Here is an 11,436-nt window from a genome sequence, read left to right on the forward strand (position 1 = left end):
TATCTAGAAAGAAAAGTTAAAATAGATTCCCTGTAGACTCTGGCTCGCTTGATCCCATCCTCAGTTGGCCTGCATCATCTATATCTATACAGAAAAGTTAAAATAGATTCCCTGTAGACTCTAGCTCGCTTTAATCTCGTCCTCAGTTGGCCAGCATCAACTATATCTAGAAAGAAAAGTTAAAATAGATTCACGGTAATCTCTAGCTCGCTAATCTCGTCCTCAGTTGACCTGCATCATCTATACCTAAAAAGAAAAGTTAAAATAGATTCACTGTAGTCTCTAGCTCGCTCGTCTCGTCCTCGCTTAGCATACATCATCTCTATCTAGAAAAAAAAAAAAAATTAAAATAATTTTGAAAAGTAATTAGTTCGGTCTTGTCACAAGCATCACTTATCTTTTTATATATATATATATATATATATATATATATATATATATATATATATATATATATATATATATAGTTTTGCATGTGGGTAGTGTCTTTGGAGTGGTGAAGGGTAAAGTTGGAAGAGGGCAGAGTGTTTCCTATTGGTGGGTTCCATTTCTCCCAACAACTTTTTGATTTTGGCATTGCAGTGAATATAATTTTAATAAAATATAATATTTTATATTTTATTTTATTTAAAATTAAAAAAAAAAAAAAGTGCTGTTTTGAATAGTCAAAGTCAAACCAGGCAGGCTCCTTCCTAGAATATATATAATTCAACTTGGATGGGATGGAATCATTTATTTATTTATTTTTATATATATAAAATAAATTTTACGTTCAAATATAATATTTGAAGAATATATTGTTTATGGAATATATCTTAGATATTATATTTTAATATTTTTTCTTCCTAATTTAATTTATAGTATATTTTATTTTATTTTTAATATTTAATTAATTTATATTTTCCTTATTGGTAGGTATTAGTGGCTAGCTTGTATTCTATTTAAAGCTGGATGAAAACGGGCCTTCGATTCCAATTCTATTTCTATTTCTCATCCTTTAACGTTTTAGTATCTAATAATTTAGTTTTTTAATTTTAAATTGAAGTTTAAATCGCTTTAAAGAATATTTTATTTTAGTTTTTAATTTTTTTAAAATTTATTGTTTGAATTTTCCTTTTAATTTAAAATTAAGGTTTAAATCTCGATCTCGGACTTTAAATTTTAAAGAATATTCTATTTTTCATTCATTCCGTCTTATTTACTAATATTCAGAAAAGGAAGTTACAATCGTGATTTTGCTGTTCACTTCTCGTAAAAGCATAAAGCATTGTTGGAACCAACGTATACATATATGTGCGTGTGTATGTATATATATATATATGCCCTAATTATTTAAAAAATTACAATATTACCCTTAACTTCTAGAAAAGTTTCTAGGTTCGTACTAGAATTGAAATCTTTTAAAATTGTAAATAAAAATCGAGGAGTTGAAAATAAGCGTAGTTTCGGAGATTCTCGAATAGGTCAACTATTAAAACTGCTACTGAATTTATGGGTAGGTAAGAGACAACATAGCGAACTGAAGCATATTAGTAGCTAGAAGAAAAGAAAGCAAAATGGATTCTCGTAGTAGCCGCGAGCGAAATGGAAATAGCCTAAACCGTGAAAACGTGGTTGTGGGAGAGCAATACAAGTGTCGTGTTGCACCTTAGATGACGAGAGTCTAGTAGCCAAAAGCATATCTAAATTACGCTCGGACGAGAGTCTAGTACTTTCTTTTTTTCTTTTAACAAAAATAAATGAATTATATATACATACATACATGTGTGTATATATATATATACACTTTGTTCGTTGTTTAAAAAATGCCCTAATTATTTAAAAAATTACAATATTACCCTTTAACTTCTATAAAAGTTTCTATGTTCGTGCTAGAATTGAAATCTTTTAAAATTGTAAATGAAAATCGAGGAGTTGAAAATAAGCGTAATTTCGGAGATTCCCGAATAGGTCAACTTTTTAAACTGCTACTGAATCCATATGTAGGTAAGAGACAACATGGCGAACTGAAGCGTATAAGTAGCTAGAAGAAAATAAAGCAAAAGGGATTCTCGTGGTAGCAGCGAGCGAAATGGGAGCAACCTAACCGTGAAAACGTGGTTGTGGGAGAGTAATACAAGTGTCGTGTTGCACCTTAGATGACGAGAGTCTAGTAGCCAAAAGCATCACTAAATTATGCTCTGACCCGAATGTCACATCATCACATGATGTTTTAAGTTATAATATAAAAACATATGAATATGTGTTGAGATGGTGGGACATATGGGGAAAGGAATAGTATGGTATAAGATAAGATTCCGTAGATATTAATTAAAAAAGCTATGCATTTGTAGCATCCCATATTGTATGCATTATTATTCATATATAATAAGATCGAGAATGAATGCATGCATGCACCTTTATTTAATGCCAAAAACAACAAACTTTAACATTCATTTATGCCCCACTCTCCCTTGCATTTGCATTTCAAGATCATGATCATATATATTTTTTTCTTAGTGGAGTTTGCTTTTTTGAACTTACCGATCCAACGTTGTGGGTGGTTTAGTGTGAGATTTCATCTCGGTTGTAGAGGGGAACGAACATTTCTTATAAGGGTATGAAAATCTCGTCCTCGCGGACACATTTTAAAATGTTGAGAGTAAGTTTAGGAGGAAAAACCAAAATAGGATAATATCTGCTAGCAGTGGACTTGAGCGGTTACAAATAATATCAGAGTTAGTCACTGAGTAGTGTGTCAGCGAGAACACTGGGCCCCCAAGGGAGGTGAATTGTGAGATCTCACATCGGTTGGAGAGGGGAAAGAAACATCCCTTATAAGGGTGTGAAAACCTATCCCCATACGCATTTTAAAACCTTGAGGGTAAGTCCAGAAGTGAAAGCCCAAAGAGGATAATATCTACTAGCGGTGGGTTGCGCTGTTACAAATGATATCTGCTAGTAGTGGGCTTGAGTTGTTACAAATGATATTAGAGTTAGTCATTGGACAGTGTGTCAGCGAGGACACTGGGCCCCCAAAGGAGGTCAATTGTGAGATCTCACATCGATTGGAGAGGGGAAAGAAACATTCCTTATAAGGGTGTGGAAACTTGTCCCCATACGCATTTTAAAACATTGAGGGTAAGCCTAGAAGTGAAAGCCCAAAGAGGACAATATCTACTAGCGGTGGGTTGCGCTGTTACAAATGATATCAAAGTTAGTCACCGAACAGTGTGTCGAGGCGTTGGCTCCCAAGGGGGTGGATTGTGAGATCTCACATTGGTTGAAGAGGGAACGAATCATTCCTTGTAAGGGTATGAAAACTTCTTCTTACCGGACACATTTAAAAACCTTGAGGGGAAGCCCAGAAGTGAGAGCCCAAAGAGAACAATATCTACTAGCGGTGGGCTTAGGCTGTTACAAATGATATCAGAGCCAGTCATCGGATGGTGTGTCAGCGATGATATTGGGCCCTCAAGGGTGGTGGATTGTGAGATTTCATATGGGTTGGAGATGGAAGCAAAACATTTGTTCAATGGTGTGGAAACTTTTCCCTAGAAGACAAATTTTAAAACCTTGAGGGGAAGCCCATAGGGAAAGCTCAAAAAGGACAAATATCTACTCGTGGTGGGCTTGAACTTTTATAAATGGTATCAGAGCCAGCCACCGGGTGATGTGACAGTGAGAATTGAACCTTCAAGGGGTGGATTGTGAGATCTCACATTGGTTGGAGAGCGGAACAAAACATTTCTTATAAGAATGTGGAAAACTCTCCCCAAGAAACCCATTTTAAAACTTTGAGGGGAAGCCCAGGGCGAGGGTGGCGGCCTTGATTGGGTGCCCCCTAAGATCCCTGGTAAACTCGGGCTCGGGGGGTCTTTGCCTGAAGGGAAACTCCAAACAGGACAATATTTGCTAGTGGTGGACTTGGGTTGTTACATTTAGTTTGGTTCAAACTAACTCCTTTAGATTCAAATCGAGTTATTTGGTAAGACGTATATTTATAAACATGTCTGCTTTGCTCTACACATAATAGTAATCGATGGTTTCCGAAAGGCAGTAGTGGTCGCTCGTGGCAACGAGCTAATGTGTGGCACTGTCATTGTCTCACGATAGCCAGCAATGGTCACCAACCGTGACAATGAAAGTGGATAGAAATGGTGATTAATGGTAGCTGATATTAGTGGTCAACGAGGTAGATAACAGAATGGTAAAAGTAAAAGTAGATAGATTTAAGAAGAGTAATACGAGGATATTTTAGTAATTTTCACGAATGCAACGATCAAATCATTCTACCTTATCTAGATTAGACAAATTGTAATACCAAAACTCGATCAATACACTATCAACAATTCACTGATGTTAACTATTCTAAAAGCGACTATTATTAAACACTATAAACTAATAAGATTAAATTTGTACATAAAACACTATGTTTGACTTTCAGCTAATACACTATGTTTGACTTTAAGCTAATTCCAGTAGTCAATGACCAGTATGGACAGATTCATACCCTCTACTTTAGTCTCTAACTTATCGTTGACTTTGACTACAAATTTATAGTTGAAAATGAACTTTGACCTCGAAAATAGAAATACGTATCAATTAACCCTTTCATAAGTCATAAAACTTATATTCCACGTTATAAAAACTCTTTTTACCAAGGTAATTTTTATACGGTTCATTTTAATACTTTAACCAAGGGTAATTATGGGCAATTTTAAATTACTATAAATTTAAAATAATTTGTCACTTTTATATATATATATATAAAGAATATGTGAAGTGTGAGGGGACCACTTGTATGTTTGATTTGAGAGGCCACACCATTTTGTCTCTCTCATGATTAAGGGAGAAAGGAGAATATGAGGTCGAGAAGTTGATACGATGAGACTTGTCTTTTATCGTTTTCGCTATCTATTTCATTCACCGTTCTTATAAATATTTTTATTTATTTTTACGAAAGTTTTTATTTATTTTTATGAAAATTTAATAGAGATTAGATTAGATGGGAAATTTTTTTCTTGTTTTTTGAATATCTTTTTAAAAATTATTTAATGAATGATTTTCATTTTTTAATATAGTTTATATTAAAAAAAAAGGTAAATGTAAAGTCCGAGCAGGAACGAGGATTAATATCTGATTTCTATGTAGCTTAGAAAAAATATAAATATAAACGAAAATAGTGAAGAATTGAAAAAATTTGTCAAATCAATTTTGGAGGGGTATTTTGGTCATTTTCATGACTCCGATGGTTTACTCCCCATCCGAGACAGGATGAAAAAGTAACAAAGGGGGAGAGACCTTATGGTCACTTATGGTTCGATTATAATAAAAAACTTCCTTCACAAAACTTACTAAGAACCATGAAGACATTCAATCTCGACATTTGAATTGTCCAAAATGGTCAAGAAATGAGAGGTAAGACTTTTGACTTTTTAGTTTCGTTTTTTCTCCACATCGGTAAGATTTATGAGGAATTAGGTCATGAAATTTTAATGTGTTATTTCAAATATAATTTTGCATACTTTTCATGAAGAAACCTCGTGTCGAATCAGACCGTAAAGAGGAGTTTTGGTAAACATCAAGAACAGTGAGTTTTATAGTTTTGAGTAGGGGTGTACATTTAACCCAACAACCCGACAACCCGGACCAACCCAACTCGAACTATAAGGGTTGAGTTGGGTTGGATTAGCTTTTTGGGTTGGTTTGGGTTCATTTTTCTGAACCCGAAATGTCTCGGTTCGATTTCGGGTTTTCGAGTTTTCGGGTTCATGGGACAAAACCCTCGAGTTCACCCGAGCAAAATAAAAATATATAAAATATATTAAGAAGTTTATATCAATGATAAGTTTGCAGAAGTGGTACTTTGTCTAATTGTTATTGGCGCTCTAACTTTTATCATCTCTCACTTCATAGCTATTTCAATTATAATATTTTTTATTTTTGTTATATATAATATTTTAAACTAATATTTTTATTACTTTTTTAATTTCATGTTCTATCCTTACATTTTTCTTATTTTAACCAATTTTCAACTAGTGTCGATATTTTAGTTGTCTTTTGATTTTATGACAATGTTGAACTATGTTAATATGTTACAATTTTCGTTCGTTGTTCTTGATTTATTTTTATTTTTATTTTTATTTTTATTTTTGTGAATAATTATACATTGATTTGTGTTTGTTTGTGAACTTTTAATTATGTTTTATCTAACACTATATCCAAATAATTATAAATTGTGGATAAATAATTTTTTTTTAACAACCTGAACCGAACCCAACCCGAAAATAGAGGGTTTGGTTGGGTTGGGTCATGCAAATTTTCATGTTGGATTGTGCAAATTTTCATGTTGGGTTGGGTTACCAATCTAACAAACCCGAACTTTCCGGTTGTGTCAAAAAATTCCTCAACTCAACTTAACTTGGACCATGTACCCCCTAGTTTTGAGCTATAACTTTGGTGAAGGAACCAAGTTGATTCGAGTTAGGTAAAAAAAAGATACAAAATTCCAAAGAATATGAAAAGAATGGGAAAACTTAAGAAATATGGAATTTAAGAATATAGAAAACACGTGTCTCAAGGAGAAAGACACGCTTTAGGCGTGAATAGGGCCATGTATCAAGCGAGGAGAATAGCTGTGCATTTGGGGCGAAAGGAGGACATGCGTCGCGCTATTAGTGGGATGCCCGATTTGACCTGACTCGATGTGCCTACGTCCAAACTGCTACACCTCAACCCTAGAACCACGACTCGAATCGCAACCCGCTATGACCTTACTTTGACGTGTCTATTCATGCGCGACATGTGTCGCCACGAGAATAATTAGAGGAAGTCCTTCATGCTACTTAGGCTTGAATGTGGGAGAGGCTGATGACTATGCGAACAATTGCCGGGTGGTAGACGTGCATGGAGGCACGTGAGCGTGTGTGGTGAGCTCCTTTTCGTCCCATTGGATTGTTTTTCACTCCAATTTGATACTAACGTTAATTTCACTTGAATTAGAACCTAGTAGTGAATTTGCCGGAAATTAGAAGCTTCTAACCAGTGGAAAAACAAGTTTGAATAGACATGCTTCATCCAAGAAATTTACTCCAGTTTCGATATTGATAAGTAGTTGTCTTGAAGAGCTACTATTTTGTGTAGAAACAGGTCGAGAGCCCACAAACTAGCTTTGAGAGGGGACAAGGAACTACATAACTAGTTTAGCTCATAATAGATGTCATTATCTCACGGAATCCCTGAACGAGGCCTGAACTTCCTAGAATCCAAAGAAAAGCATGTGGTAACTTATTAGGTAAAGGATGCGATGTGAACCTACCGATAAGTTTCTTACTAAGTATTTTTATACTCACCCCTTTCTACATTTTCTTTGTTAGGTGCATGACGCTGTTGGTCGAAGTGGGGAAGTGCTCGAAAGCTTTGCTGTCATAAAGAGATATCGACTCGAGACGTTAGTACAACAAGTTAATTCTTTCTTCCATGTAGTTGGTGAACAAGAATATCTTTGTAATATTTGTATACGTGAACATAGGAAAAGGAAATAAAATAAAGTTATTTGTATATAAATAAATGAATAAGTAAATAATAGTAATAATAATTATTATAATAATAATAAATAAAAATGAATAAGTAAATAATTGTAATAATAATTGTATACGAGTATTTTTAGTTCACTAATTCCTGTGAAATTCATGACGGAAGTACTCCGTGCTAAGTTAGGAACATTGAGAATTTATGACCATTAGATTCTATGATGTTACAGGCTGCTAGAGAGTTTTGTAGATGGGTCGTATTTGACTAAGAGCGAACCTTACGTACGTGTTCGAAAACTGAGATAAGCATACATAGAGACAATAATCTAAGCTTGATGTAGATCGTTGCCTATTTTTTTAGTACATTCGTGATTCGGCATTCTGATGAGCGGGTGTTACAAGTTGGTATCAGAGCTCATGTTATAGGTTTTGTAGACAATCTAAGATAGACAGTATGCATCTCGCCTCGGTCATGCAAGTGGTATATGCGTAGGTTATGTGAAGTATTGTGTAAATTAAAAAATTTGGTTGTGACCTATAATTTATTTGATTATGGTATTATTAAGGAATAAGAAACCCGATATGTCTAGAGTGGACAAGAAGAGTGAGGAACAACCTCTGGAGGGGACTTCTCTAGTAAAGGCGGGTCTAGAGCCAACTATACTAGTTGTATCCAGGGATTAGCCGACTGCTTATTACCTTAGAGGCATTACAATCATTGATTTAGAGCAAGAATGATTAGGCAGTGCAGGCGACTCTTGCTGGTTGTAGGAGTCGGACAGCTCCAATTGCAGTCATATCCCCCGTGGTGAATCAAGCAAGTTCGTTTGTTGAAGTACCTGAAATAGGTGGTCATACATTAGAACCCCCACCAAATCAGTCGGTGCAATTAAATCCAGTGGCCTTGTCGGAGACACCAACTTGAATAGTACCCTATGACCGACGTTTCATGACTGAGGAGAGTGGGTACTTGCGTGATTTTAAGAGACTTGATCTACCTATTTTTTAAGGTAGGGTTGTAGATCCTAAGGCTACTGAATGGTGGTTTGAGTCTATTGAAATGAAGTTTAGATAGCGAACTGCCCGAAAAGACATAAAGTTTAATGTGCCACGTACATGTTAGCAGGACTGACTTATTTCTAGTGGATATCAAATAAGCCAAATATGGATACTAGTGGAGGTACAATTTTTTAGATTTAAACAAGAGTTTTGTGAGAAAAAAAATATATTATCCTGCTTTGGCACGGTTTCTGATCAGACAGTAGTTTTGGAACTGAAACAATGTACTCGATCAATGGAGGAGTACGAGATAGAGTTTACACGATTATCTAAATTTGCTTCTCATTTGATCAGTATCAGAGAAGAGAAGATAGAGTTCTTTATCAAAGGTTTGAGACCGAAAATACAGGGCTCCGTGTCGGCACATGCATCTTAAGATTTTGCCACAACTTTCAAAGCTGCCATTAGATTGGATATGAATACTTCGAGAGGTGACTATAGTATTGGTAGTTAGATACGAGTGGGGAGTAAACGAAAGTATGCTCAAACTTCTTCTGGACCCCAGCAGCAGGCGGTACAACGATATGTTGATCGTCGATGTCCAGTTGATGATGGAGAGCAGTTGTAGAAGATGTGGTTTGACTCATGAAGAACTCTGTACAACAATAAATAGAACTTATTTTAATTTTGGAAAGAGTGATCATCCGGTGAGAATGTGCCAAAATGTGAGGAATTCTAACATGACACGAACGAAGAAACCTAACCCAGGAGGTGAAGGTGGTCAAATGAGTGCTGGTGGACAGTCTCAATATTGTCAGTATCGTGGTGACGGATACTTTACCTATATGTGGTTATTATGTTTATACTGTATGTGATTCAGACTCTACATATTATCTTAGTGCGCTTGTATTTGTTCGTCAAGCTCAGCTTGAAATAGAGTCTTTAGGATATGAGTTATTGGTATCTATACCATCAAGAGCGATATTGATGACTTGTGATAAAGTGAAAGTTGAAAAAGTTGTAGTGTCTAGCGACACTGAGATGTTTTATTAGTGATATTGAATATGCATGACTATGATATAATTTTGGACCTGGATTTGCTATCTACTCATCATGCCACTATTTACTCTGCTCTAACCTGGACAAGACTAACAAGTTTCAACACGTGAACCTTTAACAAAACTTTATGTACAACTTATTTAACTTGATTCAACCCTTGTCGAGGAGAATCGAGTTGTAACAATCCTAGACTTGCACATGAATTGAATGAACACAAGGTCAATTCAATAACTTAATGTTTTCTTCCATGTGTTCGTTGCCATGTTATACACGACCTCTAAGGACCGGATGTTTTGTTGAACTTGGTGTGCAAAATTTTGTCAAATGTGTCTTTGGATCACGAGTAGAATTGCAATTGCTAAGATAGCTAAAAATATGTGCAGAAATAACTTGGGTTTAGAAGCTCGATAATACTTATAAACGAGAATTATCTACTAGATATTTGACAAATTATTTGTTGGTTTTGACCACGATCGAAATATGCCAAAATAAACAAATGAAACAGAAAGAACAACGTGAGGGAAGAGTTTCTTCAAATAGAGAAAACTAAACTTACTCACTATGTTTTTCAATTCTTTTTGTTGTTGTGAATAAATCGTACATCTGAAGACTATCATTTCAAGTGCACGTTGAAAGTGACCTGTTGATAAACTATTCACATAGTGAGTTTTTCCTTTTGAACATCAATCAAGATTCTCTGTGACAAGAAACACGTCTTCCTAATATGATACAAGCTTGTGAACTTTGACTAGAACATCTTTAATTTTTCCTATGGGACGAGCTATGGAGCGATCTGGCCAATTATAACGTAATTGTTGTTGGTCTTGCCTCACATATTCCAAATTGCTTGAAAATTGATAAGGGCATTGAGTTCATACTCGCTCCCAAGTCATATAGTGCTCGTCCTACATCTCTTCCTCGTGTGGTGCATTGGATGATAAGGCTATTAGGATCCTCTAACTTTGGTGACACTTTTTAATAAATCACTACAATTTTCGTGCTATTGTTCAAGTTAACCTAAAATTTTCTCCTTTGTGATTGTACCTTTAAAATACTCTATGTGGTTGGACACTTGTTTAAGAGCTTCCACTAATGAAAAATTGATGTCTAGCTGCTTGAGAATATCCAAGAACCTACTAAATTGTTCGTCCTAGTTCATCGGATATAGATCGACGGGCTTTTTGCTAGCGTAGACATTTTTTTTTTCGTTCTAAGTGCTTTGTGGGCGGATCTTTGGCTCCATGCGTGTGTCATAGGGAAGACAAGTGTTTTGAGACAAGTGTCTTAGGTGAATTTCTTTAAAATGGGGTTTTCAAGAATAGTATCAGGCGGCACGGGTGTGTTGATATTGCATCCCAGCCCATATGTAGGAGGTTGAATTATACACCCGCTATTCGGTATGGTATATGTAAATGACATGGCATGGGCACAAGAGGGCCAATGCCTCGATAGAACTCAGATAAATGGATGTTCGGGATGTCTAGATGAGATGAGTGACACGTGAGCCCGTTCTCAATGGCATGACTGAGTAAACTACATCCAACGTATTCAAGTTCATGTTCATCTATCTGGATGCTTTGTGGGCTCGAACATGACTATACCATCTCATTTTTCTTCATTACTTTTATCCGGCTTTTTTTTTTCTCCATTTTTATTCTTAATCCTTCGAGTTCTTCTAGTGCTACCAACATCATTTCTATAAATTCAAATTTTAATATTATAATATAGTCTTTAACAATTAAAAGAATCTACACCAATCCATTTAAAGAAATTCCGAAAAATTCGTAGTTAGAATGACGGGAAGGAAACAAAGAAAAGGATTAAGATGCCCGGAGGCGTAAGTAAAGGTTTGAAAAGGAAAAAG

This window comes from Cucurbita pepo, chromosome 16 (genome assembly GCF_057944985.1).
Source record: "Cucurbita pepo subsp. pepo isolate OVF chromosome 16, ASM5794498v1, whole genome shotgun sequence".
NCBI classification, from domain to species: domain Eukaryota; kingdom Viridiplantae; phylum Streptophyta; class Magnoliopsida; order Cucurbitales; family Cucurbitaceae; genus Cucurbita; species Cucurbita pepo.